The 14,664-nt window shown below is 44.7% G+C and overlaps 1 pseudogene across 1 annotated transcript in view; it reads left to right on the top strand.

Moving 5' to 3' along the window:
- Window positions 1–12,178, top strand: part of LOC112610676 — a 25,103-nt pseudogene extending 12,925 nt beyond the window's left edge. The window contains exons 2-4 of the transcript XR_003116465.1: window positions 5,356–5,514; window positions 5,726–5,760; window positions 10,705–12,178. The product of XR_003116465.1 is annotated as a protein CASC4-like (transcript). The remainder of the gene's footprint in view (window positions 1–5,355; window positions 5,515–5,725; window positions 5,761–10,704) is intronic.
- The last annotated feature ends 2,486 nt before the right edge of the window (window positions 12,179–14,664 follow it).

A 14,664-nucleotide genomic window follows, 5' to 3' on the forward strand; every position in this document is an offset into this window, starting at 1 on the left:
AGTTTTTTGTATTTTTAGTAGAGACGGGGTTTCACCATGTTAGCCAGGATGGTCTCGATCTCCTGACCTCGTGATCCACCCGCCTCGGCCTCCCAAAGTGCTGGGATTACAGGGTTGAGCCACCGCGCCCGGCCGTATCTAAAATTCTTAACCATACCCCCATCACCCAATCCCTTTGCGTTCCGGTATCTTTAGTGCCTAGCTTAATCCTATATAGTGAAGGAGAATTGTCCGAACTAGCTTCCCAGCTCAGCCCCAGCAATATCATCCAAAAGCGGGCCGTTTTTCTTCCCTTCATTATCAGGGTTTCCCTAGCATCATCCCTAGTAGCCTCGGGACTTGGAACAGGGGCCCTCACCCACTCGATTCAATCCACACAGACCCTCCCCACTCAGGTCCAGGCAGCCATAGAGGCTTTAGCTGAAAGCTTAGCCTCTTTAAACGTCAAATCACCTCAGTGGCCCAGGTAGCGGCACAAAATAGACGGGCATTAGATCTTCTTACTGCTGAAAAAGGAGGAACATGCCTCTTCCTAGGAGAGCAGTGTTGCTACTATGTAAATGAATCAGGCCTGGTTGACACCAATGTCCAAACATTTAACAAAATCAAAAAGGAGCTTCAACAATTTAACGCCCCCTTAACCCCCGGACCACCGGTATGGCTGCTGCCTGTAGTACAGCAGATGCTTCCATTCCTAATTCCCATACTAATCCTCTGTCTTATGTTATGTCTTGTTCCCATTCTAATAAAATTTCTCCAAGCCAGGGTCCAAGAGATCACCCGAGTCACCTTCAACCAAATGCTCCTGCATCCCTACACCCAACTGCCAACCTCAGACCCTAACTACGCCCCTTAACAGCAGGAAGCAGCCAGACAGACCACGGCCCCCTAAATTCTTATACTCAATAAGAGGTTGGACTGTTTGGGTGAGGGAGAAGGGACAAGATGGAGGAAGGTGAACAAGATGGAGGAGTCCCTGTTGTTTCCGGGTTCTTCATCACAGATTTTCCTGCGCCCGGGAAAAAACCAAATCAACTGAGCATGCGCAGAGTGACGTCAAGCCGGGGACACCGAAATTCAAGAAGCCACTCCTACACACACGCCCCAAACTCCTCCCCTTCCAGCTCCCAGGCATAAAAGTGTGACTTCCTCGGCCCCCGCATTCGTGGACCAGAGAACCTCACCCGAGAGCGCTGGCGCGACTTCCCTGGCCCCCCACACCTGAGGACCAGAGAACCTCGCCCGAGAGTGTGCGCATATATGCAATAAAAGTCTGCCACTTTCTTATGTACTTTGGCCTCATGTTTAATTATTTAGCTCTCCTAAATTAAATTAAACAAAACAGCTGGGACTACAGGTGCCTGCCGCCATGCCCGGCTAATTTTCTATATTTTTAGTAGAGACAAGTTTTCACCGTGAAATCCTGGTTTAGCCACGATGGTCTTCATTTCCTGACCTTGTGATCCAGCCACCTTGCCTTCCCAAAGTGCTGGGATTACAGGTGTGAACCACCGCGCCCAGCCTGTTTTGAGTTTTCAAAAGGTGTCTTTTAATGATTTTTGCCTCCCCTCCCCCTTTTTCGAGGACTCCAGTGCACAGGACTAGGTAAATCATGAGGCACTGTCATCATTGCTTCACGCAGAGCCTGCTTTTCTTTCTTTGTATTATATTTTGAACCTTCATTGATATGGTTATTATAGCTACACTACCTCCCAAACATAATGGCATAAAACATGCATTCATTATGCTCACAGATTCTGTGGGGTTAGCAATTTGGCTAGAACACAGTGGGGAAGGCCGGTCTGTGCTCTATGAAGTCTGGGGCCTCAGTTGGAAGGCTTAGAAGTCTGAGGCTGGAATCGTCTGAAGTTTGCTCACTCACTCATAGGTCTGGGAGTTTATGCTGGCTGTCCTCTGAGACCTTAGCTGAGGTTGTTAGCAGAAACACCTACATGTGGCTTTCTTTGTGGCCTGGGCTTTCTTACTACATGGTCGCTGGGTTCCAGAGCAGGTGTCTCAAGAGAAAGTGAGCCAAGAGAAAGTTGTATGTTCTTTTTAATGACCTAGCCTTGTAGTAAGATGGGACAGTACTGTGTTCACTCCTGTTCCACATTGATTTTCCTGGGATATTTGTTTTTATCACAGCCACTCCTGAGAAACCCGTCTTAACAAAGATAGAATGTCATTGATAGGAATGGGGCAAAATACAATTGGCCCTCTGTATGTGCAGGTTCTGCATCCACAGATTCAACCAACTTCTGATTGAAAATATAAAAAAAGAAAAAAATAGAGTATTATAATACGGTACTACTTACATAATTAGGTATTATAAGTAATCTAGAGATGATTTAAAAGTATTCGGGAGGATGTGCATTACTTATATGCAGGTACTCTGCCTTTTTATGTAAGGGGCTTGTGCATCCATCCTGGGGGCGGGGCAGAGCTGTTCCTGGAAATAACGCCCGTGTCCCATGGCCCCACCTCGCCCAACCCCTGCATATATGGACTGCTGTAATGTTACTGTGAACTGCTTAGTTCACATAATTACTGACAGACGTGGTGGTATTTTCCTGTGGTGACCCAGACTGCCTTAGGGCACAGTTTGGGAACCAGGGTCCCAAGTGGAGAGCTTGCGTCTTCTCCGCTCATCTTTAGCTAAGGTAGATTCAAGGCTGGGATCTGGAATTGTCTGAAGGCCCTTTTCCAGTGGTTGACACTGGCTGTTGGCTGAGGATTTAGATCAGGCTCTTGGCCAATACACTTACCCGTGGCCTTTCTATGTGACCTGGGCTTCTTGCCTGGTAGCTGGGTTCCACAGACAAATGTCTTGAGGGATCAAACTGAAAGCTGTATGACATTATTTGATCTAGCCTCAGAAGTCACAGTGTGTTACTTCTATCTTGTTCCATTCATCAAGGCAGTCACAAAGTTTCCCCTGGTTTTCAGGGAGGGAAGATAGATTCTCTCTCGATGGATATGTGGCAATGTTTTGGAAGAGCATGTGGGACCAGAAGTAATGCTGTCACTATTTTCTGAAAGTATAATCTGCTTTGATTATACATCTGGTACTTGATAACTGTAGAATGTCAGCTATATTGTAGGCAACATTTTCATGACAAAATTAACCCCTAATTGATTGAATGCATTTGGCCTAGGAGAACCATGGGTACCTGATGGGGATACCATATTTAGGACTTAAATGCAGTGATTCTTCTTCTTCTTTGTTTTTTGAGTTGAAGTCTCACTCTGTCGCCCAGGCTGGAGTGCAATGGTGCCATCTCGGCTCACTGCAAGCTCTGCCTCCCAGGTTCACGTGATTCTCCTGCCTCAGCCTCCTAGGTAGCTGGGACTACAGGCATGTGCCACCGCGCCTGGCTAATTTTTTTGTATTTGTTTTTTTTTTTTTTTTAGTAGAGATGGTGTTTCACCATGTTAGTCAGGATGGTCTCAAACTCCTGACCTTAAGTGATCCACCTGCCTTGGCCTCCCGAAGTGCTGGGATTATAGGTGTGAGCCACTGCGCCCAGCTAAAAGCTTTTTCTTATGAAAAATTTGAAACATATGCAAAGAACACAAAATGATATAACCCCTTTCTACCATTGCCCAACTTCAGCAGTGATCAACATTTTGCCATTCTTGTATCATCTATGCCTTCACCCAGTTTCTGTCTCCTACTTGATAATGATTTATGGTTCTTTTTTTTTTTTCAGGTAAAATGTACATATATTAAAGTGTACAAATCTCAGCTGTAGGATTTTGACAAACGGATAAGCCACACACTTACCAAGACACTATGTTTTTCATTTTCACCTTCCCAGTCAATAGCCATCTGTCCTGAGGCAGTTGCTGTTTTGATCTTTTTTTTTTTCACCTCAGATTAATGTTGCCTATTCTGGAACTTGATATAAAAGGAATCATACAGAATTTTATTTATTTATTTATTTATTTTTATTTTTTTATTTTTATTTATTTATTTTTTTTTGAGACGGAGTCTCGCTCTGTCGCCCAGGCTGGAGTGCAGTGGCCAGATCTCAGCTCACTGCAAGCTCTGACTCCCAGGTTTACGCCATTCTCCTGCCTCAGCCTCCCGAGTAGCTGGGACTACAGGCGCCTGCCACCTCGCCCGGCTAGTTTTTTGTATTTTTTAGTAGAGACGGGGTTTCACCGTATTAGCCAGGATGGTCTCAATCTCCTGACCTCGTGATCCGCCCATCTCGGCCTCCCAAAGTGCTGGGATTACAGGCTTGAGCCACCGTGCCCGGCCTATTTTTTCTTTTTTTTTAAGAGAGAGTCTAGCTCTGTCGCCCAGACTGGAGTGCAGTGGTACAATCTTGGCTTGCTGCAACCTCCATCTCCTAGGTTCAAGTGATTCTCACATCTCCGGAGTAGCTGGGATTACAAGCATGTGCCACCACGCCCGGCTAATGTTTGTATTTTATATTCTTTGTTTCCAGCTTCTTTCACTTGATCGAATGTTTGTGAAAGTCATTCATGTTGGCATGAGCTGAGCACTCTTCCATTGTCTGGATATATCACAATTTGTTCTTCTATTCTAGTGATAGACCTTTAGGTTAGTTCCAGTAAAGCTTCTGTGAACTGGTTAACCTGCCTTTATATTTGCTTGCAATATATATTGCTTTTAAAATACAATAGCATTTCATTAAAAATTCCACTAATTTATAATTTTTGAGGCTGATCTGTCCCTCACCCCTCCACCTTAATATATTGTTCTGAGTTAGTGTTGTACTTCAGCAAATATCCATTAATTTTAACATTTAACCTTTCAGAGGTTATTTCAAAGTTTATATAAAATGGGTACCTAATAGTTGAGAATTCTTGCTTTTGCCAGAAATTGAATTGAATACTTTTTTGAACACCAAAGGTTTCCCCCCAAAATCACTTTACCTGTCACTAAACTAATGAACTAATGGCATAATAAGCAATCTCTCTCCTTCTTTCCCTCCTTCCCTCCCTCCCTCCCTCCCTTCCTTCCTCTCTTTCTCTCTCTCTCTCTTTCTTTTTTTTGAGATGGAGTCTCGCTCTGTCTCCCAGGCTAGAGTGCAGTGGCATGATATTGGTTCACTGCAACTTCGACCTCCTGGGTTCAGGCAATTCTCTTGCCTCAGCCTCCCAAGTGAGTAGCTGTCACTACAGATGCATATTACCACACCCAGCTAATTTTTGTATTTTTAGTAGAAATGAGATTTCACCATGTTGGCCAGGCTGGTCTCGAACTCCTGACCTCAAGTGATCCACCTGCCTCGGCTTCCCAAAGTGCTGGGATTACAGGTGTGAGCCACCGCACCTGGCCAATCTCTTTTTAATTTCTCATTTGTTTTCCGTTTTCTTTTTCAGAACTGAGCCCCTGAGTCCTGAGTTGGTGGCAGCTGTATCTGCTGTGGCAGATTCTCTCCCTTTTGACAAGGAAACAACCAAGTCAGAGCTGCTGAGGCAGCTCCAGCAGCATGAGGAAGCGTCAAGGGCACAGAGAGATGCAGAGAGACCTAAAATTAGGTGAGTGAATCTAAACCTTTAGGTCAGTAATGTTTATATCTCAAAATGGTCATTTTCATGTGGCTAGTGGGTAATGCACGTAGTATATACCACATATGTGGAATTTGTATATAAAATGTATGGCATAATTTTAGCAATTCAATTTTTAAAAAAACTTAAGACATAAGTATGACTATCGTTTTTAAGAAACCAACTGAATTTTTCCTTTTAGGCAGTTACAGTTTCTCGTCCATGAAAATAGAAATGGTAAATTCAGTAATGTTATTAAAAATAAATAACAGAATAAGGTAGCTTCTCTGAGAAAAGTAATTTTTTTTCAGTTACATAGCTTGTTTTATGCACAGTATGGTAATCTTCAGGTCTGTTTCCTTCTCTTTTTCCTCCTATTCTTATATTTCAGCTGATATCTTTCCACGTATTCTCTTCGTCTCTCATTATTTTATGTGATGTTATACTACTTGCTGCCTACTTTATAACGTGGTAACACAGCTTGATTTTGTAGAGCGATCTGAACCAGGTGTTCTCAATGAGCGTGTGTACCAGGTTTATTTCAAGAAGTGAAAAGAAATGGCCGTATGCGCTGGCTCATGCCCATGATCCCAGCACTTTGGGAGGCTGAGGCGAGAGGATCACTTGAGTCTAGGAATTTGAGATCATCCTGGGCAACAAAGCAAGACCTCATCTCTACAAAACATAAAAAAATTAGCTGGGCACGGTGGCTTGTGCCTGTAGTTCTAGCTACTTTGGAGGCTGAGGCAGGAGGATCACTTAAGTCCAGGGTTTGAAGCTGCATTGAGCTGTGATCTCAACACTGCACTCCAGCCTGGGCGATAGAGTGAGACCCTATCTCTAAAATAAATAGTAATTTTTTTAAAAAGGAAGACATAGATATCTGGACTGTCAGTTCAGTGACTCATTTTGTTTGTGTTTGAATAAATACAAAGCAAATAATATGGCTAACCCTTGGTTTTAATTTAGTTATCGAATGTAGGTGATAGGTATACAGATACTGATTTTACTTTCCTATCATTTTCTCTGAATAACTTTTCATGAGACACTTATGATTTAAATCAATATTTCTGAAGAACGTCTTTAAATTAAAAGATGAAAGTAAACATGAATTGTAATGTTCTGTGTTATGTGAATGTTAATAGGTGACATTTTTTATTTAAACATTTTTTATGCTGTATAATTAGTATGTAAAAATGAAATAAGCATTAAATGATATCAGTCTTCTGTTGAAGAAAGTTTTTACTGTTCTGTAGCTAAGATTTCCTAATACACTTGACCTTTTTATTATTTCAGTTTCAGTAACATAGTGTCAGATATGAATGTTGCCAGATCTGCTACAGATAGAGTTCGGTAGAGTTCCTTCAAGACCAGAGCATCAGATTCAGTTTGAGGAAGGCTATGACAATTATCCTGGCCAGGAGAAGACTGCTGATCTTACAAAAAGGTATCAGGCTTTGCAATCTGCTGGGTTTTGTTTGTGTAGTTTGTTTTTACCTTAACTGTAGACTTTTACCTTTTTGCGTGTGTGTATTATTGCTGTTGGATATCTGAGCATTATGAATGCATTTACATCTGTGCTCTTACTCTCTGTATACCACTTCCTAGAGAGGGAACCGTGTGCTGGATTTAGTCAGTCCTGCAGTTTTCCATACCTTAAATCAAAATGGGCCATGCTTCACATCTACCCACGACGAATAGGGGTCCTTTGATTTAGAATAAGAGGAACTGACTCAATTCTGAACAAAGAAGTGTTTTGTGAGAAACATTATTTTTCATTTGAATATCAGTGTCTAATACTGTGTATTCATATCCCCTTTATATCTCAATACATGCTTATCTTTTGGTGTACCTTAGAGAAATAACCCATCATCAATGAAAAGAAGGAAAGGCAAGAGGAAAAAAAGTTTATGTAATACCTTAAAGTGGTAGATTATTTGTGGCCATTTGAATTTACTGATTTGAAGTTCTTAAAGATGCTGAGCCATGCCTTACAAAGTCATTTTAGAATCTAAAGTTGTTCTGTATTTGCATGAAGTTACTGTTCTTTCTCACCTTTAAACCCTGAAAGTGATAGCTGGGAAGGAGGAACCAGGTATTTGGCATGGTCTGACAAAAATCAACTTGTCGTTACAGCAGATACGCTCTCAGCTGCGGTGTTTTCACTGCATTGTGTATTCTGTGGATTCGTTTTAAGTGAATCAGAAACTTGCGCTAAGTCCTTCCAGGTGTTACACTACTGGTTTATACAAGAAGGTTGGAAAAGGTGGTCAGCAGTTAACACCGGAAGTTCAAGAGGTTATGGTGACTTTGGAAGATTATTTGAATTGCTAATTTAAAGTGATTTAGCATCTGTTACATATTACTGAATAAAGGAGAGGTCTACCTGGAGTTTTACTTAAGAATATTTAACTGAATCAGTTAATCCTCTAGAATATGACGTGATTCTGTGCAACTGCATCAGGATGGTATGTTATAATTTGATTTTTAATATTAGATTTGATATTTAATATTGTTAAAATTAGAAGCTAAAGTAGGAAAGGGGTTTCTGTGCCTTCAATGTGTTAAAAAGCCAGCTAGAGGGGAGTAAGAGGAAAAATGATGAGACACCAAGTTGTTCACCCTGCTATGACTGGGGCAGGATCTGGGGTGACAACCCCAGACAACCCAGGCCTGGGCTGATTCCTTCTGTTGGAGGTTGACAGTTCACACTGGCCTGCCTCAGAATGTTGGCACTGCCACTGACTATTCTGTGACTGGGCACCTTTTATAACTTCCATCAACGTGTTTCCCCAGCTATAAAATGCTGAAACTGAAACCTAGCTTAAATGGCTTTCTTGAGGAATAGATCTGGTACATAGTAGGTGCTCAGCAAATGTCCATTCCCTTCCTTTATATTACATTACTCTTTTGAGATTCAATACTTTACCAAGGCATTCGCCCTCTGCTGCGACTTGCTTTAATCCACCATCCTATTTGCCAGACGTGCGGTTGAGGGAGAAGAAGGCCAGGCAGTGAAGAGAGTTCTGGGGCATAAAAGCCTTTGTTTGTAAATAACTTGGGAACCAGCTAGAAGAAAGATTATGTGATTTGAGATCACGTTATTTAACATTCATATGGTATTTGCATTTTTCCAGTTATTTCTATTTAGTAGAGAGAAGTAATTTTGTTTATTAAAAAAACCAAGAATTCAAATTTTTTGTTTGTTTGTTTTAGATGTAGTCTTGCTCTGTCACCCAGGTTGGAGTGCGGTGGCATGATCTCGGCTCACTGCAAATTCCACCTCCTGGGTTCAAGTGATTCTCCTGCCTCAGCCTCCCAAGTAGCTGGGACTCAGCCTCCCAAGTAGCTAGGATTACAGGCATGCACCACCATGCCCAGTTAATTTTTTATATGTTTTTAGCAGAGACAGGGTTTCACCATGCTGGCCAGGCTGGTCTTGAACTCCTGATCTCATGATCCACTCGCTTTGGCCTCCCAAAGTGCTGGAATTACAGGCGTGAGCCACCATGCACCACCATGCCCAGTTAATTTTTTGTGTGTTTTTAGTAGAGACAGGGTTTCACCATGCTGACCAGGCTGGTCTTGAACTCCTGATCTCATGATCCACCCACTTTGGCCTCCCAAAGTGCTGGAATTACAGGCATGAGCCACCATGCCCGGCCTCAAAATTATTTTTAAAACTAACCCCCCACTTTATTTTATTTTTTATTTTTATTTTTTGAGATGGTGTTTCTCTCTTTTTGCCCAGCCTGGAGTGAAGTGGGACAGTCTCAGCTCACTGCAATCTCTGCCTCCTGGGTTCAAGGGATTCTCTTGCCTCAGCCTCCCGAGCAGCTGGAATTACAGGCACCCGCCGTCATACCCGGCTAATTTTTTTGTATGTTCAGTAGAGATGGCGTTTTACCATGTTGGCCAGGCTGGTCTCGAACTCCTGACCTCAGGTGATCCACCCACCTCAGCCTCACAAAGTGCTGGGATTACAGGCGTGAGCCACCTTGCCTGGCCAACCCTCCAGTTTATAAACTGGATTTTAACCTGCCAGTAAATTTATTCAAGTAAATATATGAATTGATGCATAAAGCAGTTGATTATCAAATGTGCAAGAAAATGTCACTTATTAACTCTGATATTAACTTCAATAGCTAATTAAAAATAGTCATGTAAAGAAAGTTAATAATTATTATTATTATTATTTTTTTTGAGACGGAGTCTCGCTCTGTCGCCCAGGCTGGAGTGCAGTGGCCGGATCTCAGCTCACTGCAGCTCCGCCTCCCGGGTTTACGCCATTCTCCTGCCTCAGCCTCCGGAGTAGCTGGGACTACAGGCGCCCGCTACCTCGCCTGGCTAGTTTTTTTGTAGTTTTAGTAGAGATGGGGTTTCACTGTGTTCGCCAGGATGGTCTCGATCTCCTGACCTCGTGATCCACCCGTCTCGGCCTCCCAAAGTGCTGGGATTACAGGCTTGAGCCACCGCGCCTGGCCTAATAATTATTTTTAAATTACAGAATGATTGCTTTATGAAAGAGAATGTTGTGATTTACCTATGCAATTTTTTATAATTATGATTTATAATTAAACATTGCAGTGTTTTCTGCCCTTAAAGACAAACGTTGACTTTAACAGCTTCTAATTTAGGATAGTTTTATAGTTTTTCACAATATGGAGTTTTTAAAACCTTAATATAAATGGGAAAAAATAAAAATTACGGCAAATTAAGCTAATCTTTTCAATTAGGTATTTTGGAAATTAAATTGCTTTAACCGATTTGTTGTAGTATGAAGCAAAACTTCAAGTGCACATTTCTGTTTTTAGTTTATCGGTCCTAAAAATGTGGCAATTTAGCTAAGATTTTTGATGTGGGTCAGTGGAATTATTTTTAATTTCTACATGGAATATTTCACCTAAGATATTTTCTCATAATTTTTGTTGACAGTTTAAAATATATTCATCAAAATGTTATTTTCTTTTTTTTTTAGACTTAGTTAAAATATATTCACGGGGAAAAGACTTAATATTTTTGACCTGACGGCAGTTACTAAAGACACACCTGAAACCGGTTTGTTAAGAATAAAACAACCGGTTTGTTATTCGGGCAGCTGGGTTCTCCCTGTTCCCTTGGGCAGGTGCAGGGTGGGGTTCAAAGCCTCCGGAACGCGTTTGGGCCTGATTTGAGGAGCAGAGCGGCGAGGACCTGCGGCTTGCGTCCCCACCCCCTTCCCCGGCTCGCCGGAGACCGATAAGCCCGCCTCCTCCCCCGGCCGGCCCTGGGGCCGTGTCCCCGGGGCAACTCCAGCCGAGGCCTGGCTTCTGCCTGCAGGTGTCTGCGGCGAGGCCCCTCGGGGACAGCCGGATTTGGCCTCATGGTGGGGTCTCGGGGCCAAGCGGCCTGCTGGCCGCCTGCCTTCTCTCGTGCTGGTGGTGCTGCTGGTAGTGATCGTGGTCCTCGCCTTCAACTACTGGAACATCTCTTCTGCCACGTCCTTCTTCAGGAGAGGAGGCCGAGCTGCAGGGCCAGGTCCCGCGGGCGGCTGGAAAAGCGCAATTGGGACCTCTTGCTGTTGGTGGACACGCACAAGAAACAGATCACCAGAAGGAGGCCGACTAGGGCCGCCTCAGCAGCCGGCTGCAGGTCAGAGAGGGCCTGGGGAAGAGATGTGAGGATGACAAGGTTAAACTGTAGAACAACATATCATATCAGATGGCAGACATAACCTCATTTAAAGGAGCACCTTGCTGAGCTTCGTCAGGAGTTTCTTCCACAAGAAGACCAACTTCAGGACTATAGGAAGAACAATACTTACCTTGTGAAGAGGTTAGAATATGAAAGTTTTCAGTGTGAACAGCAGATCAAGGAAATGAGAGCACAGCATGAAGAAAATATTAAAAAGTTAGCAGACCAGTTTTTACAGGAACCAAACCAAGAGGCCCACAAGATTCAATCAAATGACAGAAAAGAATTGGGTATAAACAATCAAGTAGTACCTAAAAATATTCCAAAAGTAGCTGAGAATGTTGCAGATAAGAATGAAGAACCCTCAAGCAATCATATTCTACATGGGAAAGAACAAATCAAAAGAGGTGGTGATGCAGGGATGCCTGGAATAGAAGAGAATGACCTAGCAAAAGTTGATGATCTTCCCTCTGCTTTAAGGAAACCTCCTATTTCGGTTTCTCAACATGGAAGTCATCAAGCCATCTCCCAGCTTCCAACTGGACAACCTCTCTCCCCAAATATGCCTCCAGATTCACACGTAAACCACAATGGAAACCCTGGTACTTCAAAATAGAAGCCTTCCAGTCCTCTTCAGCATTTAATTCCAGGCTCAAACTCGGACAGTGAACCCAGAATTCAAACAGATACACTAAAGCGAGCTAGCAAGGATAGAGTCAGTGATTTCCATAAATTGAAGCAAAGCCGATTCTTTGATGAGAATGAATCCCCTTTTGATCCGGAGCATGGCTCTAAACTGGCGGATTATGATGGGGATGATGGTAACGTAGGTGAGTATGAGGCAGACGAGCAGGCTGAGCTGGCTTACAATGAGGAAGAAGATGGTGATGGTGGAGCGGAAGACATCCAAGATGATGAAGAACGAGAGCCTCAAATAGATCCTGCAGACTATGGAAAGCAACATTTCAATGATGTCCTTTAAGTCCTAAAGGAACACTTCAGAAAACCTAAAGTTTTGTAAAATGAACTCATTCTGCTTTGTCCTTTCTGACTTTTGTTGTAAAGATGAGTTGTATCAGTTGTAAAGACACATTGAGATAGAATTAAGGAAAAACTTTAATGAAGGAATGTACCCATGTACATATGTGAACTTTTTCATATTGTATTATCAAGGCATAGACTTTTTTGGTTATGATACAGTTAAGCCAAAACCAGCTAATCTTTGCATCTAAAGCAAACTAACTTATATTTCACATTTTATTGAGCTCATTTCCACAAATAAACAAGAAAAAATGGTAGTACAGGTTATATGTTGCACAGAATAACTATAGTAAGAACAGAACAGATATTCAGCAGAAAACTTTTTAACATTAATTTTTTTTTTTGGAGATGGAGTTTTAGTCTTGTTGCCCAGGCTGGAGTGCAATGGCACAATCTCGGCTCACTGCAACCGCCGCCTCCTGGGTTCAGGTGATTCTCCTGCTCCAGCCTCCCAAGTAGCTGGGATTACAGGCACCTGCCACCACGCCCAGCTAATTTTTTTTTTTTTTTTTTTGATGATTCTCGCTCTGTTCCCCAGGCTGGAGTATAGTGGCGCCATCTGGGCTCACTGCAAGCTCCACCTCCCGGGTTCAATCAGTTCTCTGCCTCAGCCTCTCCAGTGGCTGGGATTACAGGCACCTGCCACCACGCCAGGCTAGTTTTTTTTGTATTTTTAGTAGAGACGGGGTTTCAGCATCTTGGCCAGGCTCGTCTTGAACTCCTGACCCCGTGATCCACCCGCTCAGCCTCCCAAAGTGCTGGGATTACAGGCGTGAGCCACCGCACCCGGCCTAATGTTTGTATTTTTAATAGAGAGCTAATAGTATGTTTAATAGAGATGGGGTTTCACCATGTTGGCCAGGCTGGTCTTGAACTCCTGGACCACAGGTGATCCTCCTGCCTTGGCCTCCCAAAGTGCTGGGACTACAGGTGTGAGCCACTGCGCCCAGTCTACACACTAATTCTTGTTAGCCCAACGCTGTGCTGTTCTATCTACCCCTCATTTCATGCTCAAGGAGTCATACCTAGAATAGTTACCCACAAGAGGGAAACTGGAAGCCAAACACTGGACAGTTTGTGTACAAAGTCACCTCCCTACTCCTTTTATTTTACATGAGTGCTGATGCGTTTTGCAGATGAGCTTTCAGCTGCGGCCTGATGGAAGTTGAGATAATCTGCAAAGACATAACAATATTTGAGTTATATCTTAGGGTTTTTTTGTTTGTTTGTTTTTGAGACAGAGTCTCGCTCTGTTGCCCAGGCTGGAGTGCAGTGGCCGGATCTCAGCTCACTGCAAGCTCTGCCTCCCGGGTTCACGCCATTCTCCTGTCTCAACCTCCCGAGTAGTGGGACTACAGGCGCCCGCCACCACGCCCAGCAAATTTTTGTGTGTGTGTGTATTTTAAGTAGAGACGGAGTTTCATTGTGTTAGCCAGGATGGTCTAGACCTCCTGACCTCGTGATCCGCCCGCCTCGGCCTCCCAAAGTGCTGGAATGACAGGCCCGAGCCACCGCGCCGGGCCGCTTAGTTCTTGAAATTGTGGGATGCGGGGCAGGGAGGCGGGCGGGCTGCAGGCGGGGTCCGGCTCTGGGGCCAGGCTGGGGCACGGTCGGGACCCAGTCGAGGGCCGGACTGGTCAGGGTTCCGGCGAGATCCCGCGTCCGAGTCCTGGTGGGCCGGCCTGGGGCAGGATCTGGCTCTGGCTGCGGGTCCAGGCCCGGGTCCGGGTTGGGCCTCCGATCCAGCCCGCCCGAGGCAGGTTTGCAGGTTTCCATCCCGCGCTGGCCGAAGTCCCGGGGGTGGAAGACGGGGAGGGCTCTTCGTTGGGGAAGCGGCTCTGAAGACCGCGTGGGGGCGCTCGAAGGGGCCTGGGGCCGCCCTCCTCTCTGGGTCAAAGGTCATCGCAAGGGCAGGGGGAACTTCCTGTTCCCTGGCTCTCCCCACTTACTTCCTGATAACCTGGCAGAGCTCTCCGGCGGGCGTCGGGGCTGGGGGGAGGCCTGGCAACTTTAGGCAGCTTCCTGAAGGTGTGCCGGGTTGGGGGCTGGGTGCGGCGGGTGGCAGCCTCTGCCACAGCGGGAGTGTAAGAGTGGACCTGCAGGCCGGGCATGAGGAGGTGGAGCGGCGCCCGCCTTGTGCCTGGGATCATCGGCCTGCTGGGGCAGGAGGGCAGCCGCGTGTCAGGTGAGCAGCGCCATGTCCGTAAGGGTAAACTGAGGCTGGAGCCGAACCGGGAACGAAGACACAAGGCAAATGGCAGTGAGAATAGCTTTTATTAGGGCTTGCGGGCGAGGTTCCTGGGTCCAAAGGCGTGGGCCGGGGAAGTCGCGCTGAGGGAGGAGGGTAGGGGCTTCTTATAGCCCAAGAGGCAGGGAAGCTGGTTGTGCAAACAGGGCCTGGGGGGTCTTGAAACTACTAGGGCAGGA

This window comes from Theropithecus gelada, chromosome 17 (genome assembly GCF_003255815.1).
Source record: "Theropithecus gelada isolate Dixy chromosome 17, Tgel_1.0, whole genome shotgun sequence".
NCBI classification, from domain to species: domain Eukaryota; kingdom Metazoa; phylum Chordata; class Mammalia; order Primates; family Cercopithecidae; genus Theropithecus; species Theropithecus gelada.